This window comes from Rhinatrema bivittatum, chromosome 7 (genome assembly GCF_901001135.1).
Source record: "Rhinatrema bivittatum chromosome 7, aRhiBiv1.1, whole genome shotgun sequence".
In the NCBI taxonomy this organism is placed as follows: Eukaryota; Metazoa; Chordata; class Amphibia; order Gymnophiona; family Rhinatrematidae; genus Rhinatrema; species Rhinatrema bivittatum.
The window spans coordinates 111953115-111970721 of NC_042621.1; the positions used below are offsets into that span (position 1 = coordinate 111953115).

The following is a 17607-nucleotide window of genomic DNA, read 5'->3' on the forward strand; positions in this document are numbered from 1 at the left end:
GTCTCTTTCTGAAGGTTGGAAGACATGGTTCCTGTCGTAATTCTAAGGGTATTGAGTTCCATAGTGGGGGACCTGCTGTAGAGAAGGCCCTGTCTCTCAGTGTTGTATGTTGGGTGGTATTGGCGTGTGGTACCTGTAGATATTCTCTGTAAGCTTCTCTTATGGGTCTGTTGGAGGAGTGTTTTTTGAGAGCTATTTGTAGATTGAGAGGAGCTAGTCCATGAATATTTTTGAAGATTGTGGTGAGGGATTTATGTATTATTCTGTAGTGGATTGGCAGCCAGTGAAGGTCTTTAAGTACTGGCGTAATGTGATCTCTTCTCCTCTTGTTCGTTAGGATTCTTGCTGCCGTGTTCTGAATCATTTGGAGAGGTTTAGTATGGGATGATGGGAGGCCTAGTAGAATAGCGTTGCAGTAATCTATTTTCGCAAAGATTATTGCTTGGAGCACTGTTCTGTAATCATGGAAATGAAATAGGGGTTTTATTCTTTTTAATGTGTGAAGTTTGTGGAAGCAGTCTTTAGTTGTTTGATTAATAAATGATTTTAGGTTTAGCCGGTTGTCTATCGAAACTCCTAGATCTCTTACTTTTGAGATTTGTAAGTTAGCTGGCGGGTTCGTGGTGATTTTGCAGTTATCTGGAGAGATTAGCAGGAATTCACTTTTTGATTGGTTAAGAATTAGGTTTAAGCTGGATAGAAGGTCATTAATTTCTTGAAAACAGTTTTCCCACATTTCTAGAGTTTTGTTGATGGATTCTTTAAGGGGGATCACAATCTGGACGTCGTCGGCATAAATAAAGTGTATTAGGTTCAATTTGTTTAGAAGTTGGCAAAGCGGGAGAAGATATAAGTTGAAGAGTGTAGGTGAGAGGGAGGAACCCTGAGGAACTCCTTGTGAAGATGGGTATCTATGGGATTCTTTGTTGTGGATTTTAACTTTGAAACCTCTGTTCTCTAAGAAAGTCTTGAACCAAGACAGCGCTGATCCTGCAATACCGATGTTCGCCAGCTGGTTTAGTAATATGGCGTGGTTTACAGTGTCGAAAGCCGCCGATAGATCTAATAGGATCAATAGGAAGGCCTGTCCTTTGTCGAGGCCTAAAGTCAGGTAGTCCGTAAGTGAGATGAGTAGTGATTCGGTACTTGAGGCTTTTCTGAAGCCGAATTGAGTAGGGAATAGAATTTTGTGTTCTTCTATGTAATCCGATAATTGCGAGTTTACTAGTTTCTCCATCACCTTGGCAATGAAAGGAAGATTGGAAATTGGACGGTAGCTGTTAGGATCTTTGGGGTCCAAATTAGGTTTCTTGAGAAGCGGTTTGATGGATGCTAGTTTAAGGTCATCTGGATAGTAACCCTGGGTGAATGAGCAGTTTATGATGTCCGCTAGAGATTTGTTAATGGTGTCTGGGATTAGAAGTAGTAATTTAGATGGGATTTGGTCGAAGGGGTGAGAAGAAGGTTTCATTTTCTTCAGAAGTGTTTGGATCTCTGCGGAGGTGGTGAGTTCAAAAGATTGTAGGGATATTTCCTTGTTGTGGAATACGTAAGTGCTGTCTGGAGTGCCTGTATAGGGCTTAAGTTGTGTTAGGAGGTTTGTAATTTTATTACTGAAGAAGAGTGCCAGCTCATCAGCTTTTGATTGAGCTTGGTTGGATGGTATGTCCGGAGTATTGGCCTGTGTTAAATTGGAGACGAAAGTGAAAAGCGCTTTGGGGTCAAAGATAATGTCATGAATCTTATGTGCGTAGTAGTCTCTTTTTGTTTTTAAGGTGGAACTCTTGTATGAGTGGAGGGCGAGTTTGTAAGAAGAAAGTGTAGTAGGGGAAGGGGTTTTACGCCATTTACTTTCTTTCTGACGTAAATTGAGTTTGAGGTTTTTAAGTTCGTTTGTAAACCAAGGCTGCTTTTTTGACGCACCTTGTTTGACTTTTTTTGTTATCAGTGGACATAGTTTGTTTGCCACATTTTCTGTTATTGTTGACCAGGAGTTTATGGCTGAATTAGGTGTTGTGATGTCGATGAGTGAGAGATCCGTGATTAGATGATTGCTGAGATCGTCAGATGAGCATACTTTTCTGTGGAGAAATGAGTGTTGAGGGGGGTGGTTGTTGCTCATTTGGGTCGTCGAAAAGGTGGTGGAGATTAGTGAATGGTCTGACCAGGGAACTGGTTTGCATGTAGGGTGTGTAGAATGTCTTATACCTGAGTTCATAAAGATAAGGTCCAGTGTGTGACCTGCCTTGTGCGTAGGTTCATTGATTATTTGTTTGAATCCCATTGCGGACATAGCGGTAAGGAATGTTTCACAGCTGGTTGAGAGTGTGGGGTTGTCGACGTGTAAATTAAAATCTCCTAGGATTATTGTTGGAGAGTCTGGTTTAAGATAAGTTGCTATGATTTCTAGGATAGGTGATGCATCTGCTTCTAGGAGGCCAGGTGGGGCGTATACTAGAAGGATTTGGAGAGTGTCAGATTTGAACAAGCCTGTTTCTAGTTTTGAGTCTGTTTTAATTGGGTGGTGTGAGAATCTGAGATCTTTTTTAGCTGCTAGGAGAATACCCCCACCCCTTTTCTTCTGTCGAGGGATGGAGAAGAAGTCATAGGTCTGAGTTGGTAGCTGATTAATTAAAGCTGTATCTGTAGATTTTAGCCACGTTTCTGTTATAGCACAGAGGTCTGGGTTCGCGTCTAGGAGAAGGTCATTTAAGATCAGTGATTTCTTGGACAGAGATTGTGCATTAAATAGAATCAGTGAAAAAAGAGTAAATCCTAGAAGTTGGGTGATTGGAGCAATCATGATAGGGATAAGGGATTTGTAGGTGCGTTGATTGTAGAGTATGGTTGATTTTCCTGTGAGTAGCGTTCGATGATGGAGAATCGGAATTGGGAGACCGTGGCACATTGTTTGCATTGTTAGGAGTATTGTTGGTGTTTGTGAGTAGAAGGTGAGTTGTTGCCTGAGTTGTTGCGTCTGGTTGCCTGAGTTGTTGCGTCTGGTTGCCTGAGTTGTTGCGTCTGGTTGCCTGAGTTGTTGCCTGAGTTGTTGCCTGAGTTTTTGCGTCTGGTTGTCTGAGTGGAAGTTGAGTTGTCTGTGTAGTAGTTGTTTAAGTTGTGGCGTCTGGAAGTCTTGTTTCGTTAGTTTGAATGTCTAGTTGTTTGTGCTGTATTGTCTGATTATCTGTTTGTATTGTCTGTTTGTCTGCAGACGTCTGAAGAAGGATAGGATGACTGGTGGTTTGTATGGTTAATGTTTGGTGAGGCTGCACTGTGTGTGCCACATAGAAGTCGAAAGGAAGGACGCTGGTGGGTGTTTGAGGATGAACTAGTTTGATTTTGCTTACCGCTGTGAAGTTCCGCTCCGTTCTTAGGTTCCGCTCTTAGGGTCCGCACGAAGGGGCGCACAAAGGGGCCAGCCCCTTTGTTGCGCTCCTTCGGCGCGCGGCGCCGTCAGGAGCTGGATTTTGAAGCGCCGAAGGGTCAGCACGAAGGGGCGCACATTAGTGGATTTTGAAGCGCCGAAGGGTCAGCACGAAGGGGCGCTTATTAATTCAGGCCTGAATTAATAAGCATACTAGGTTGAGATTTATTTGTTTGGGTATTTGCCAGGTACTTGTGACTTGGATTGGCCACTGTTGGAAACAGGATGCTGGGCTTGATGGCCCCTTGCTCTGACCCAGTATGGCATGTTCTTATGTTCTTATGAAGCTGTTTTCTTCTGGCACCCTGCCTCGCCCAGAGCTAGCTCTTTGTCAGAAGTTGCAACTGATGCTGCCCTTCTCTCTGGGTCTGGCTCAGCCTTTGCCTCTGTGGCTGAAAGGCTTGCTGCCGGGCCTCAAAGATCTGTCCCAATTGCTCTTGCTCTCCAAGAGGGTTTGAAGCAAGGCTTCCATACCAGCTTCCTTGTGCTCTGTTGTAAAAGCTTGTTGCTAAGGACCACACCCTTGTTCAGAAACAAACTGTCCACTTCCTTTTCTCTCTTTTCTTTTTCTTGGAAAAAGAAAGAAAACCCTGCTTATGCAGCTCTGACTCACTTTATTTCGCCCTCTCTCAGGAGAAGCTGTTACTGTTTTAAATTTTCACGACTGTCTCTTTTCCCCCCCAAGCCAGGCACCTTTAATAAACTTTTTTTCATTACATGTTCCTGGGCTCTACACAGTGTTTAGCCTCAGTCTTTCCGCCCTGTGCAGGCTTTAGAGAAAACCCGGGTTTCCCAGAAAAATAGTTCTCTCTCTTTTTCTCCTGGTATCAATTTCTGTTTACAGACACTTTCAACAAGACTTCCTTCTCTGATCTGAGGCACAGGGCTCTGGCTGTGACTGGCTTGGTGCAGAAATCCTCCAACTGACACCATATGAGAGATTGTATTAAAAAAAACTGATTACCATGTGGTATTAACAAACATCAAAAAATGGAAAACCACACGTTAGGAAACATATAATTATTTAGAAAGTGGAGAAACCCTCATAAGTGAGCCAAGGGTATCACTCTTTTTTTATGTTTAAAGAGCTTTATCAATAGAGCATTCACTTATTATGGTAAACCAATAGCTTCATGTGTTACCAAAGTGACTATATACCCACTCTAAAATATAATCACTGGGCTCTCCACTTTACTACTCTTAATGCCACCTCTCCTATTTAAATGGTTTTAATTATTTGTTTTTTCTAAAACAAAAAGAGCAAAAGACACTTATTGTTTCTTTCTGCATATGGCACTGATTCACGGCTGCAGTGTCTTTTGTTCTTTTTATTTTAGAAAAAACAAATAACACCATTTAATTAGGAGAGGTGGTGTTAAGAGTAATAAAGTGGAGAGCCCAGTGATTATATTTTTAGAGTGGGTATATAGTCACTTTGGTAACACACGAAGCTATTGGTTTACCATAATAAGTGAACACTCTATTGATAAAGCTCTTTATACATAAAAAAAGAGTGATACCCTGGGCTCACTTATGAGGATTTCTCCACTTTCTAAATAATTATGGGGCAGATTTTTAAAGTTACGCGCGTGGGGTACATTTGTGCGTGCCACCCGGCGCCTACAAATGTACACCCGATTTTATAACATGCTCGCGCTGCTGCGTGCATTTAATAAAATCCAGGATCGGCGTGTGCAAGGGGGTGCACACATGTGCACTTTGCGCGCACCAAGCCCGAGGGGAGCCCCGATGGCTTTCCCCGTTCCGTCCAAGGCCACTCCGAAATCGGAGCGGCCTTGGAGGGAACGTTTTTTTCGGCCCCCCCCCCCCCACCTTCCCCTCCCTTCCCCTATCTAACCCACCCCCCAGCCTTAACTAAATCCCCCCTACCTTTGTTCCAAAAGTTACGCCTGCCCGAGGAAGGCGTAACTTGCATGCGCCGGCTGGCTGCTGGCATGCCATGCCCCGGCACAGGCCACTGTGCCGGAGCACTCGGCCCCGCCCCTGGACCGCCTCCATGCCCATGGCCCTGCCCCCGGACCACCCCTTTTTCGAAGCCCCGGGACATATACGCCTCCTGGGGCTTGCGCACACCGCCAAACCTATGCAAAATAGGCTCGGCGCGCGCAGGGGTAGGTTTTCGGGGGTTACGCGCATAACCCTTTGAAAATCTACCCATATATGTTTCCTAACGTGTGGTTTTCTATTTTTGACCATATGAGAGATAGCACAAGTGGTCTCTAACTTCTCAGAGGACAGATATATGCTGAACTCTGACTTTTCTTACATAAAAACTTTATTTACAAAGTGGCTAACCTTCTTGCTTTCTGGGGATCTGCCCACCGATCTACCTGTGTCGCTAGCTTTTAAAGTGGACCAGGCTAGATGTCTGGTGTAGTATTGATTAATGAAGGTTTCCAGGAACACTCCTTCACAAGGACCTTGCATATACATTAATACTACTAAGATTTCAAATGCATATATGCTATTTTTATGTGCAACCCCAGCATAATTCTTTGAGAATTCTCTCATATAAAAGGATTTTAGAGTATCAAATCTAAGCTTTTTCTAATACTCTGCTTTATGTAAGTTTTTAAAAATTATAATGCAAAAAAACTGCTTGGGATTTGAAAACTAAAAGAATTTGATTTTTAAAAATTTTTTTTAAAGTGAAAAGACTTCAAATTTCTGTATTTGATTTTACACTTTTGATGATCCAAAATGGCTAACAACATGTGTGTGATGCTCTTCCATGCGCTCCCTCTAAACTTTTTTTTTTAATTTTAGTAATATTTCAATTAGCAAAGCATAAAAATCTTTGAATCAGTAACCAGGGGATATGCATACATACAAAAGAAGAAAGAATTATACATATAAATGTATAAAAATATAGAATATATACTACCCATGAAAATAAGAAACAAAGGAAAAAGGGGGGGGGGGGGGGGGAGAAGAAAACAGAAAGGTATAAAAAAAAGTCTAAAGCAAGTACACTAATGAGTCAATTCTGCTATACTAATACCAAGAGATCATGGAGTCCCTGAGGGAACAAGAGAAGATGTTAACATCTTATGAGCCTCGATGAAAGATTTCACTTGTTCAGGAGAAAAAAAAAAAGAAAACTCTCTGAACGATATTTTACAAAGCACTTACAAGGGTAATGCAAAATAAATGAGGCTCCTAAAGATAGAGTATCATCCCTAAAGGCTAGAAAGGCCTTTTTTTTAGCAGCATCTGTCGTGAAAGATCAGGAAAACTTCTCAATTTTTGACCCAGGAAATCCACATTTAAATTCTGAAAATATGCGGTCATTACTTTGCTAACATCAACCTCAGAAAAAAAAGAAACTAATAAGGTAGTCCTCTCAATAATTTCTGGGGAAGACGTTTCCAAAAAGCCCGTTAAACTCAAAGGAATTACAGGAGCATCTTGACCCGAAGCAGTAATAGATTGAAGAGAGGATGGTAGAAAAACCAACGTATTCACAGAGGGAAGCATCTCTGGGGCAAGGTGTACATTTTTTTACTAAATATTTCTTGAATGTAATCCAGGATAATTCACCCATAATCTTAGGAAAGTTAAGTATACGAAGATTAAGCTTTTTAGCAGAATTCTCCAAAGCTTCAAAACGACGAGACATTACACCTTGTTCCTGCAGAACAGCAGTATGAACTCCCTGAGTAGTCCCCAAATCATTCTTAATCTGCTGAAGTTGTTCTGCGTGCGCCTGACTTGGAGTTCAAGCCTAAATATTTGGGGCTCTCTTTTTAAAGCAAGAGAGTCTATCTTACTCACTGAGGCACAAAGAATCTGGCCGAACTTAGCCATCAAGTCCCAAAGGGAATCCAAAGTTACTTCTGCCGGTTTGTGAAAAAGTTGGGAGAGCTCACCATCTAGAGGAAACTGTCCAGGGGAGGAAATAGCTTGAGAAGAAACACCATCACATGTGGATAAAGGTGAACCGGTTGATGTAATATACTTGGATTTTCAGAAGGCATTTGACAAAGTTCCTCATGAGAGGCTTCTAGGAAAAGTAAAAAGTCATGGGATAGGTGGCGATGTCCTTTCGTGGATTGCAAACTGGCTAAAAGACAGGAAACAGAGAGTAGGATTAAATGGACAATTTTCTCAGTGGAAGGGAGTGGACAGTGGAGTGCCTCAGGGATCTGTATTGGGACCCTTACTGTTCAATATATTTATAAATGATCTGGAAAGAAATACGACAAGTGAGATAATCAGATTTGCAGATGACACAAAATTGTTGAGAGTAGTTAAATCATAAGCAGATTGTGATAAATTGCAGGAATACCTTGTGAGACTGGAAAATTGGGCATCCAAATGGCAGATGAAATTTAAAGTGGATAAGTGCAAGGTGATCCATATAGGGAAAAATAACCCATGCTATAATTACACAATGTTGGGTTCCATATTAGGTGCTACAACCCAAGAAAGAGATCTAGGTGTCATAGTGGATAACACATTGAAATCATAAGTTCAGTGTGCTGCAGCAGTCAAAAAAGCAAACAGAATATTGGGAATTATTAGAAAGGGAATGGTGAATAAAACGGAAAATGTTATAATGCCTCTGTATCGCTCCATGGTGAGACCGCACCTTTAATACTGTATACAATTCTGGTCGCTGCATCTCAAAAAACATATAATTGCGATGGAGAAGGTACAGAGAAGGGCTACCAAAATGATAAGGGGAATGGAACAGCTCTCCTATGAGGAAAGACTAAAGAGGTTAGGACTTTTCAGCTTGGAGAAGAGACGACTGAGGGGGGATATGATAGAGGTGTTTAAAATCATGAGAGGTCTAGAACGGGTAGATGTTAATTGGTTATTTACTCTTTTGGTTAGTAGAAAGACTAGGGGGCACTCCATGAAGTTAGCATGGGGCACATTTAAAACTAATCAGAGAAAGTTCTTTTTTACTCAAAGTACAATTAGACTCTGGAATTTGTTGCCGGAGGATGTGGTTAGTGCTGTTGGAAACAGGATGCTGGGCTTGATGGACCCTTGGTCTGACCCAGTATGGCATTTTCTTATGTTCTTATGTTCTTATGTTCTCATAGCTTCCCTTTTCTTTTCAGAGCCATAGAAGAAAAACAGAGCATAATAGACAGACAGCAAAAAGCAGCGTCCTCAACTCACGGCCATCTTAGAAACATAGAAATGACAGCAGAAGACCACCAAATGGCCCATCCAGTCTGCCCAGCAAGCTTTCACACTTATTTTTCTCATACTTATCTGTTACTCTTGGTCCTTATTAGTAACTTTTTGGTTCTAATTACCTTCCACACGATTCATTGATATAGAGAGCAGTGTTGGAGCTGCATCAATGGGAAGTATCAAGCTTAATTGGTTAGGGGTAATAACCGCCGCAGTAAGCAAGCTACCCCTATGCTTATTTGTTTACCCAGCCTGTGCAATTCAATCCTTGTTGGTTGTTGTCTGAATATAAATCATCTTTTCTTCATTACCCCCTGCTGTTGAAGCAGTGAGCTGTGCTGGATATGTATTCCAAGTGAAGTATCAGGTTTAATTGATTCAGGGTAGTAACCACCGCAATAAGCAAGCTAATCCCCCGCTTATTTGTGAATGCAAATCCTTTTTTCCACATTTCCTCTTGCCGTTGAAGCATAGAGCAATGTTGGAGTAACATTAACCGTGTGTATGTTTATTGAATAAGGGTATTAATCACCAGGTAGTAGCTGTCATTCCTGCAAGCCACCCCCATGCCTCTTCTCTTCATTCATATCCTCTAGACATTATGGATCCACAGTGTTTATCCCTCGCCGCTTTGAAATCCTTCACAGTTTTGGTCTTCACCACTTCCTCCGGAAGGGCGTTCCAGGCATCCACCACCCTCTCCGTGGAGAAATACTTCCTGACATTGGTTCTGAGTCTTCCTCCCTGGAGTTTTAAATCTGATCCCTGGTTTTACTGATTTTTTTCCAACGGAAAATGTTTGTCGTTGACTTTGGATCATTAAAACCTTTCAAGTATCTGAAAATCTGTATCATGTCACCCCTGCTCCTCCTTTCCTCCAGGGTGTACATATTTAGATTCTTCAATCTCTCCTCATAAGTCATTTGATAAAGACCATCCACCTTTTTGGTTGCCCTTCTCTGGACTGCCTCCATCCTGTCTCTGTCTCTTCGGAGATACAGTCTCCAGAACTAAGCACAGTACTCCAGGTGAGGCCTCACCAAGGACCTGTACAAGGGGATAATCTTTTCCTCCCCTCTCTCCCGGCCTCTCTAAACCTTTAGAATATGGCCCTTTGGTGCTGAAGATTTTTTTCTTGTCTCTAAGGGTAAAAGAAAAGGCCAAGCTGCACGCTTACCTATCATTAGATTCAACGCTTTCAATTGCAACCAGCATGATGTATCAGTCAGTGGTGTCTGTGCTGGGTGGTGGGCATCAAATACTGGCAGTAAGCCACATCACCTGTACTCAGTGAAGCTTTGCTCACACCCACACAGTGATTGCTGCTGCAGCTCCTGAGTTTAGAGAAGTGGCAAGCTTTTTTTTGCTTCTCACTGTCACAGGCTTGGGCGAATGTACCCCCGGGACTGCTGACTGACAGAGCCAAGGCACAGTACAGAATTATGAGGCAGAGATCATTGGGCAGGAGAGAAGAGTCCATTCAGAAGCAGGAGACAAGTAAGGAGCAGGGCAGGCAGCAGACAGAATCAAGGTCAAGAATCAGGCCAGATCTCAATCTGTAGCTGGGATCAGGCTCAGCCAGATGCTAAGGCATGAAGAAACAGAACCTGTTACTCAGGCACCTGCCCAGAGGGCTGAGCTTCCTTTCATGTTAAGCAGTGCTGATGTCATCAGTCCACACCACAGGAATTCCTGATCGCTGGCCCTATATGCTGGTGAGTTGCTACAGGCCCCGACTCAAAGCAGCAAGATGCAGCAGAGGAGTAAAACACTGGGAGCCATACTGGGAGGCCCCAGCAGGTCACAGGACTCAGTGCTGGACTTGGGACCCTGAGGTACAGGATGCCAGCTGCAGTTCAGCACACCGCGGTCGGCAGCATGTTGCATTCACAGCAATTTCCTCCCATTTCCTGTGCTGCCAGGTGAAAAATCTCCAGACATTTGAAAGAGGGCTACTACCCTGAAGACAGACCTGGGTGAATGTTCAAAACATCCAAGACTGGAAATTAATAAAGCCATGAGCCAAGACAACTTGAAACTATGATGTGAACTACGCACTTATTATGTTATGTATATCATGCTATGTCTTTAATAAAACGGTACATTAAAAAATAAAAAGTGGTACTGTTTTTTTTTCCCTAAGGATACTGACAGGGTTCTAATCTGGTTTAAGGGCAACAATGCTAGATGTTGGAGCCAGTGTTGTGAAAAGGTTGAGCAAGCTCCAAGTAATTGGGGACCTCCAAGTAACATTACCTTGGAGGGCACTAGTGAAATTGTAAGTGCAGTGATTTCTAAGGTAACCTCTGCACTGTGGAAGTAAGAACTTCAGCACTCTTGTGCAAACTCTGGAAATGAAATGGATATTACAGATTCCAAAAAGAAGCCTTTCCATTTATTACAACAGCTTATTATTCGCCTTAACCTGTTTAAGGCTAAGAAAATGTAACCCCTCCCCCTATCCTCTGAGTCAACTTCAGAGACTACAGAGGGAGGTGAGTGCCACTGCTGCAAACCCTGGGATTGAATAAAGTCCACCAGGGATTGCCTATGGGGAAGACTTGCCAACCATTTTACAAAGTGCAATGGAGTTTATGGAAAATGGAGTTTACTGAAAATCCCAATGCAGGCAGAAGAAATCAGATGAATCTAGCATTAGTTATCAGTATACAATTCAACAGGAGATAACAAAAATCAGTACATTTTCACTCTTCTATGAGCAGGTCTGGATGGGGCGTGGGTGGGACATGGGTATTCCGGGATTTGAACCTGAAATGTGAGCGTAAATACTTATGCGTTCTGGCACGCCCCTTTACTTCTACTATGGATGACGTGTGATAAAGTGATAAAATCTAGGCAGCTCAGCGGGGTTTTAAGGGTCAAGGCTAACAGTGGGAAAGAAAGCCTATTAAACTAGAGGGGTCTGGAAGACCTCTCCTTAACTGGGCGAACTGAGAATGGATTGATAGAACAGACAATGATGTCGGCACACATCCCCTTTTAAAATGTCCCCAATTATACAGTAGAAGCTGCTTCTCTTTGTTTTCTTGTCTCTAATAAAGAAGTTTATGCAAGGTTTCTGCCAGAGTCCAGCCTGAATCTGTCCTCTGGTTATGCTAAGGTTCCTCACGGTGTCACAGCTAGATATAGAGGGGCATAGGGGAGGTGTCTTGGGCTAGGGGAATGTCAGCAGGAAGTGATGCTGTAATGGGGTGCTACGGGGGTGGGGACAGCGGGGGTATTCTAGATGGGGGGAATGCTTCAGAGGATGCCACAAGGGGAGCTGCAAGGGGGGCTCCCAGGATGCAGGGAAGGGCTGATGCTGCTCAAGAGTGGTGAGAGTAGACAGACATGGACCTCTTTCTTCATCTGGGAGATTTGAAGGGAAAGGAAATTCAAGTGCTAATTGGCCATAAAGGAAAGAGCTGGTTACCATTGGGGGATTTCAAGCATCAGTGAGCCTGGTAAAAATTTAACATTAATCCAAGGCAGGTGTTAAATTTTTATCTTTTACCAGGCCCATAGAAGTTAGCAAGTGTGCAGAGCATTTAATATTTCCTGTGGGCCTGGTAAAGCGTTACTTGTATATGATGCATCCTCGGTTACATGCACAACCTCTGTAGTATACTATCACTTTTAAATTAGGCACTCAGGCCACTAGAAAACTGAGTGCCTGTGATTGTCATGCTCCTATTGGAGGAGTTTCTATTTTGTTCTGTTCCTGATAATATATGTTCAGGTGTAGTTCCAGCTCTGCAGTCCTTCCCTCATTAGGACGCACAGTCTGAGTGCTGGGAACACTCAGAAGAAAATGAGCCTACTTTCAGTAAAGACGGTTAACATAGTAGAAACTAGGGATGTGCAATTATTTAAAAATGAATGGTAATCCGAATCGAAGCTGGCATATTCATTTTGATTTATTTTACTATGGAGCGAATGCACAGCCCCATTGGAAAACCCCAAAATTTTCATTTTATTTGTTTTCTGGAAATAGCACACACTATTTACAAATAGTATACACTATTCCCAAAAATGAATAACACAAAAAAAAACAAATTAAAAAAAAGCCCACAAAACAAAATAATTCAAAAATCCCCTGAAAATAAAAAAACAAAATGAACTGAAAAATGTTTCCGTGCACAACCTTAGTAGAAACAAAAACCTTGTTAATGACAAGAGGGAGCACCTTATTGTGAATGTTAAAGTCTTTGTGCACAGAACACTATTTTTAGCATATGCAACATGTCCTTAGCTTGTATGCTGAAGTTTATTGCATAAGCTCCAGTATTTATATTTTCTTAGATTTAGAGCATTTAAGGGCCTTTCTAAACACATGGTTAAAAAAGAAAATGTCCTTCAATTAGTACTCACACTCACTGGTTACGTAAGTATATTTCTATTTTCTAGTCTTGCCTCTAATTTTGATTTTTCCACAACTCATTTTGTTGAAATTTGTAATTGTGTATAATTGAAATAGTGTGATTACTTGGCTCTCCTGTATAATCATCTATAATGGTCCGGGGGGGTTAATATTCAGCAACTGATCGGCATACAAAGTTAGCCGGATAAACTTATCCTCAGCAGTGCAGTGCGGGGCATCACCGGGGCCGACTCTGCGAATACGGCGCCCACAGCGAAAAGGTAAGGAGCCTTTTCGCTGCCTATTTCGCGCCGAATAATTACACCTTTTATGGTGTAGTCTTTCGGTGCGACGCCAGCAGCGATCGCACTGCGGTGGTGCGATTGCTGCCGGCTAGCGCAGGACCACCCCCCGTTAGCGCCGGGATTCACTAAGCCTTGCGGCATTAGTGAATCCAAGCCTTAATTTGTTATATAATTTCAAAATGTTTTTCAACTGGCCTAATATTTACATAGCCAAGCTACTTTAAACTCAGCTAGGAGTATACAGATGTATTTTTTATTTTAGGGTTAGTAATGTTGCAGGGACAGCAATCAGCTTATGGAGGAATATATATTTCATATCCACAGGGGAGGAGGTTTCCTCTCATTGGCGAATCTTGTTTTCCCCATTTATTATTTATTTTATTATTCACTATTTTCCCCATTTATAACAACCAGATTATGGAGATCTAGAAAAATATCATGCAAGTAATGTTTTAGTCGTTAATAGTGGTCCAGTCTCCCTATGTACTATATTGGATATGCATATTTCAATAAAAAAGATTAAAAAAAAAAATAAATTAAATTTGAATACAAACCCAAAGGGGCGTGCCAATTATAAATCAACAAACTAGTTAAAATTGAGCAGTAGACCTTTTCCACCTCCCATGGCTCCCATCAAGATTAAGCACAATGGAGCAGGTTAGTCATGACAAGGTCTCTATCAGATTTGAACCCAGTGGCCCATTTGTTTTTCTAAAGCTCTCGTTGGCCACCATACAGTGTGGCCAACGAGAGCACATAAGAGTCAAAAAGCACACAGCGTTAAGTGTAACCAAATAAGAAGTACAGAAAATAAATTATTTTTGCAAATTAAAAAGGCACATAAGGCCACAGCAGAGTTTCATTTCCCAGCATGCTTCCTCAGAGGGCTTAGAGTTGCATGCTATTTTCTTAATCATGCCTATGTAGTTTCCTGCTGAGAGTCCTTATACATAGTAACCTACTAGATGTCAGCAGATAAAGATGATTTGATTTCCACTCACTCACAGGCCGATACAGTACAGTGCGCTCCGGTGGAGCGTACTGTTAACCCGTGTTTGGACGGGTTATCCGACTTAATATCATGGCGATATTAAGTCGGAGGTCCCAAAGTAAAATATAATAAAAAATAAATTAAAAAAATTTTTTTTAAATCATCCTGCAGCTCGCAGGTTGAAAACCGGATGCTCAATTTTCCCCGGCGTCCGGTTTAGGAACCCGTGGCTGACAGCGGGTTTGAGAACCGACACCGGCAAAATTGAGTGTCGGCTGTCAAATTCACTGACAGCCGCTCCTGTCAAAAAGAGGCGCTAGGGAAGCGCTAGTGTCCCTAGCGCCTCTTTTTACCGTGGGCCCTCATTTAAATCCTGAATCGCGCGCACAGAAGAGTGGCCTGTACGCTCACCCGCTCTCCCGCGACTTTTACTGAATCGGCCTGTCAATCTGTCCAATCTCCCCAACCTATACTGGTCTTGCTTTGGTTATCAACTTCATTACCATTAGCACCAGCTTCTGTGCTATAGGGACCTCTCAGCTGTCTTCTACACAAGCTCAGTCGCCTGTAGGCAGTTGCTCTTTACCTTAGGGTAGGGAAAACCTGTCTGCTCTGCATTCTGTGCATTTTGCCAGCTGAGAGTCTGAGCTCTGGTGACAGAATAAAAGGAGTCAGAGCAGGTAACTGTTAGGTGAAAATGACAGTGCAGTGATTAATCCAGGCGAAAGGAGCCTGCAGAATACCAAGAGACATATAATCAATACTTCCCCAGAGGTGGGATTATAAGGGAGAGAAAGGTGTGTGAAAGATCCATAAGCATCAGTTGACTGCCTATTTCTGAAAGGCTTCCAGCTGAATGAGAATTGTCTGATCGGCAAAACCCAGAAATCTGAGCCCTTCAGCAGCATAAGTGTCGTAAGATGATCAGGACACTGGAGCAATGGTGGGGAAGTAACAAGCCCTACTCATACCTCACTACAGCAAAATGCTTTCTAACAAAATTCAATTCATTCAGGAATTTTTATGATGATTTTTCTTGTTTAGTGTTGGGGCAAGTGCATTAGAAAATGGATGAAATGTACATGCTCTGTTTTACTCTCCCCACCTAAACACGCTCCCCCCTTCCGGGAATGCCATTTATCATCGGCTAAAAGTTTGGGCACTGTGGGCAGAAGAGGGCAGCTTTCAGACAAGCCATTTTAACCCGGGCAGTGACTTTGAAAACTATCCTTCCCATGACAAGGGACGCGTGACTGTCTCTTCCAAAGTGGTTCAACACCTAATTCCAACCCATGAGAATCCTGCTGTTTCCATGCGTTGACTTGTGGCAAATTCCATTGAAGCGCCTCCGAAAATCCAAAGTGCAATTGAGGAGATCCACTCTAGATTTCATGAGACTGGCAGATCCCCTTTTGGATCTTCCTCAGATCTGCCAGAAAATAAAAATAATCAGATGGATTTTCCTGGCAGACCTCAAGCAAATAAACATTGTTGTGTTAAAGGAAACTAAAATCCGCTTGGTTCAAAATCAGTTTTAAATTGTTTCACAAACTATTGGGGCCAATAACCAGTTCTACAAAACAGGTCACTAGAAAATACAGGTTACCCAAGAGATGCTGAAATAAATGAAAAAGAAGATAAAGAAAGCTTTTATCATTTACCCAAAAATGTCCACAGGGGCAATTTTATATTAAAAAAAAAAAAAAATACTGAAAATGGGTACAGAAGATCCTGATGCTGGCTCAATATTGCATTTTTGACAACAATCAGCTATTCTGTCGAGCACCTTTAGGAGGAAAAAATGCATAATCTCTTAGTTAGGGAACAGATGTCTTGCAAAACACTTAATCCCAGAAACAAGAATAAAACATTCTAGACATTTAGCTTCTCTATATTTCAATACTTCCTTATAGATCTAGAAGTCAGATTTAAAATGACTTTTAGTTAAGCATGTTCCTTCACACTACCATTTGGCCACTATAAGAACTATGGGGTAGATTTTCTAATGTGCGTGCACGTGTTAGAAAATCTGTGCACCGTGCGCACATGCATGCTAGATTTTATAATCCGCGTGCATATGTGCGGGCAAGCGCAAGAGGGGGGAGACTTATGCAATTTCCGCGCGGCGATGCACTCCGGCCTTCTCCAGTTCCCTCCCAATCTGCTCCAATTAAGGAGCAGGCTGGGAGGGAACTTCCCTACCTAAATTCCCTCCCTCTTCCCCTCTCCTCCCCACCCCTTAAACCCTACCTTTTTTCCTTTTTTTTTCCCTTTGACAACTTACTTCAGCTCCTGAGCTGAAGTAAGTTGCACGCACCGGCAGCTGGCCAGTGCACGAGACCAGGACAGCATCGATAGTGCTGTCCCGGCCCGCCCCTTCCAGGAAGCCTGGCACTTGTGCGTAGCCGGGCCTCTTTGAAAATTTGTCCGGCGCGCATGAGGCACAGCCACGCGCGAAAAGGCCGAGATTTATGCATGTAGGGCTTTGAAAATCTACCCTTATTTGAGGACATAGAGGAAGGGGGTGGGGGAAGGGGAAGGTGGATGGGAGGAAGGGAAGTGGGGGCTGTTAATGGTGCAATAGAATGAATGCACTTGTTAATTTCTTTGGAAAATAATAAAATGTATTTACCTAAAAAAAGGATATTGGGTCAGGGAAGAAGCTGTGATTATTGCTCCCTCCCTAACTTTCCACAGGGTTCAGGTGAGCAGCAGCCTCCTGCGGGATGAGTTTGCCAGCTGCCAGAGCTCATATCTTTGGCTAGCACCACAAGCATTTTTGAAACTCATGGGCCAGTTGCCGGCACTTCCTGGTTGCTGATCTCACGTGATCAGCAGAAAGTAAAGTGCCAGCAGCCAACTCCCTCCCTCCCAAGTTTCAAAAATGTTGGCAATGCCTTTAAGTATGTGGCATCTTTACCCTGCCTCCAGGGCACTGAACTGTGGCAAATTCAGGAAAAGCAAATTTGCTGCAGTTCAAAAAGCTTCTGGGTCGGCGACCCAGCCTGACCCAGCAGAGCATCTCCACTTCCTAAACAGCATCGGTCTGGCAGTAGAGGCCTTCTTGCACTCTTCTGACACACTTCTAAATTTTGGGCATGCGTGTGTACTCACGTACTAATCTTTAATACCAACCTGAACTGCCGAGTGCAGTATTTCTATGGCAAATTCAAACAGACCCATACAGGATAAAATTAGCATTTAAGAGTGTGTCACAGCAAGATTAAAAAACAAAACAAGAATGACCAATAAATCTGGAGATTTATTTAAGTACATTTTTTAGGTCCATGAAAGGTGATACAGATACTCTAGACGGTTTCCTTTATGATGAACAATTTCTATCTATGCAGGTGAA

The 17607-nt window shown here is 42.6% G+C and overlaps 1 protein-coding gene across 1 annotated transcript in view; it reads right to left on the reverse strand.

The window, feature by feature from the left end:
* Positions 1 to 17607, reverse strand: part of CDH23 (cadherin related 23) — a 1814588-nt gene that overhangs the window by 1282859 nt on the left and 514122 nt on the right. The gene's annotated exons all lie outside the window — the stretch shown is intronic.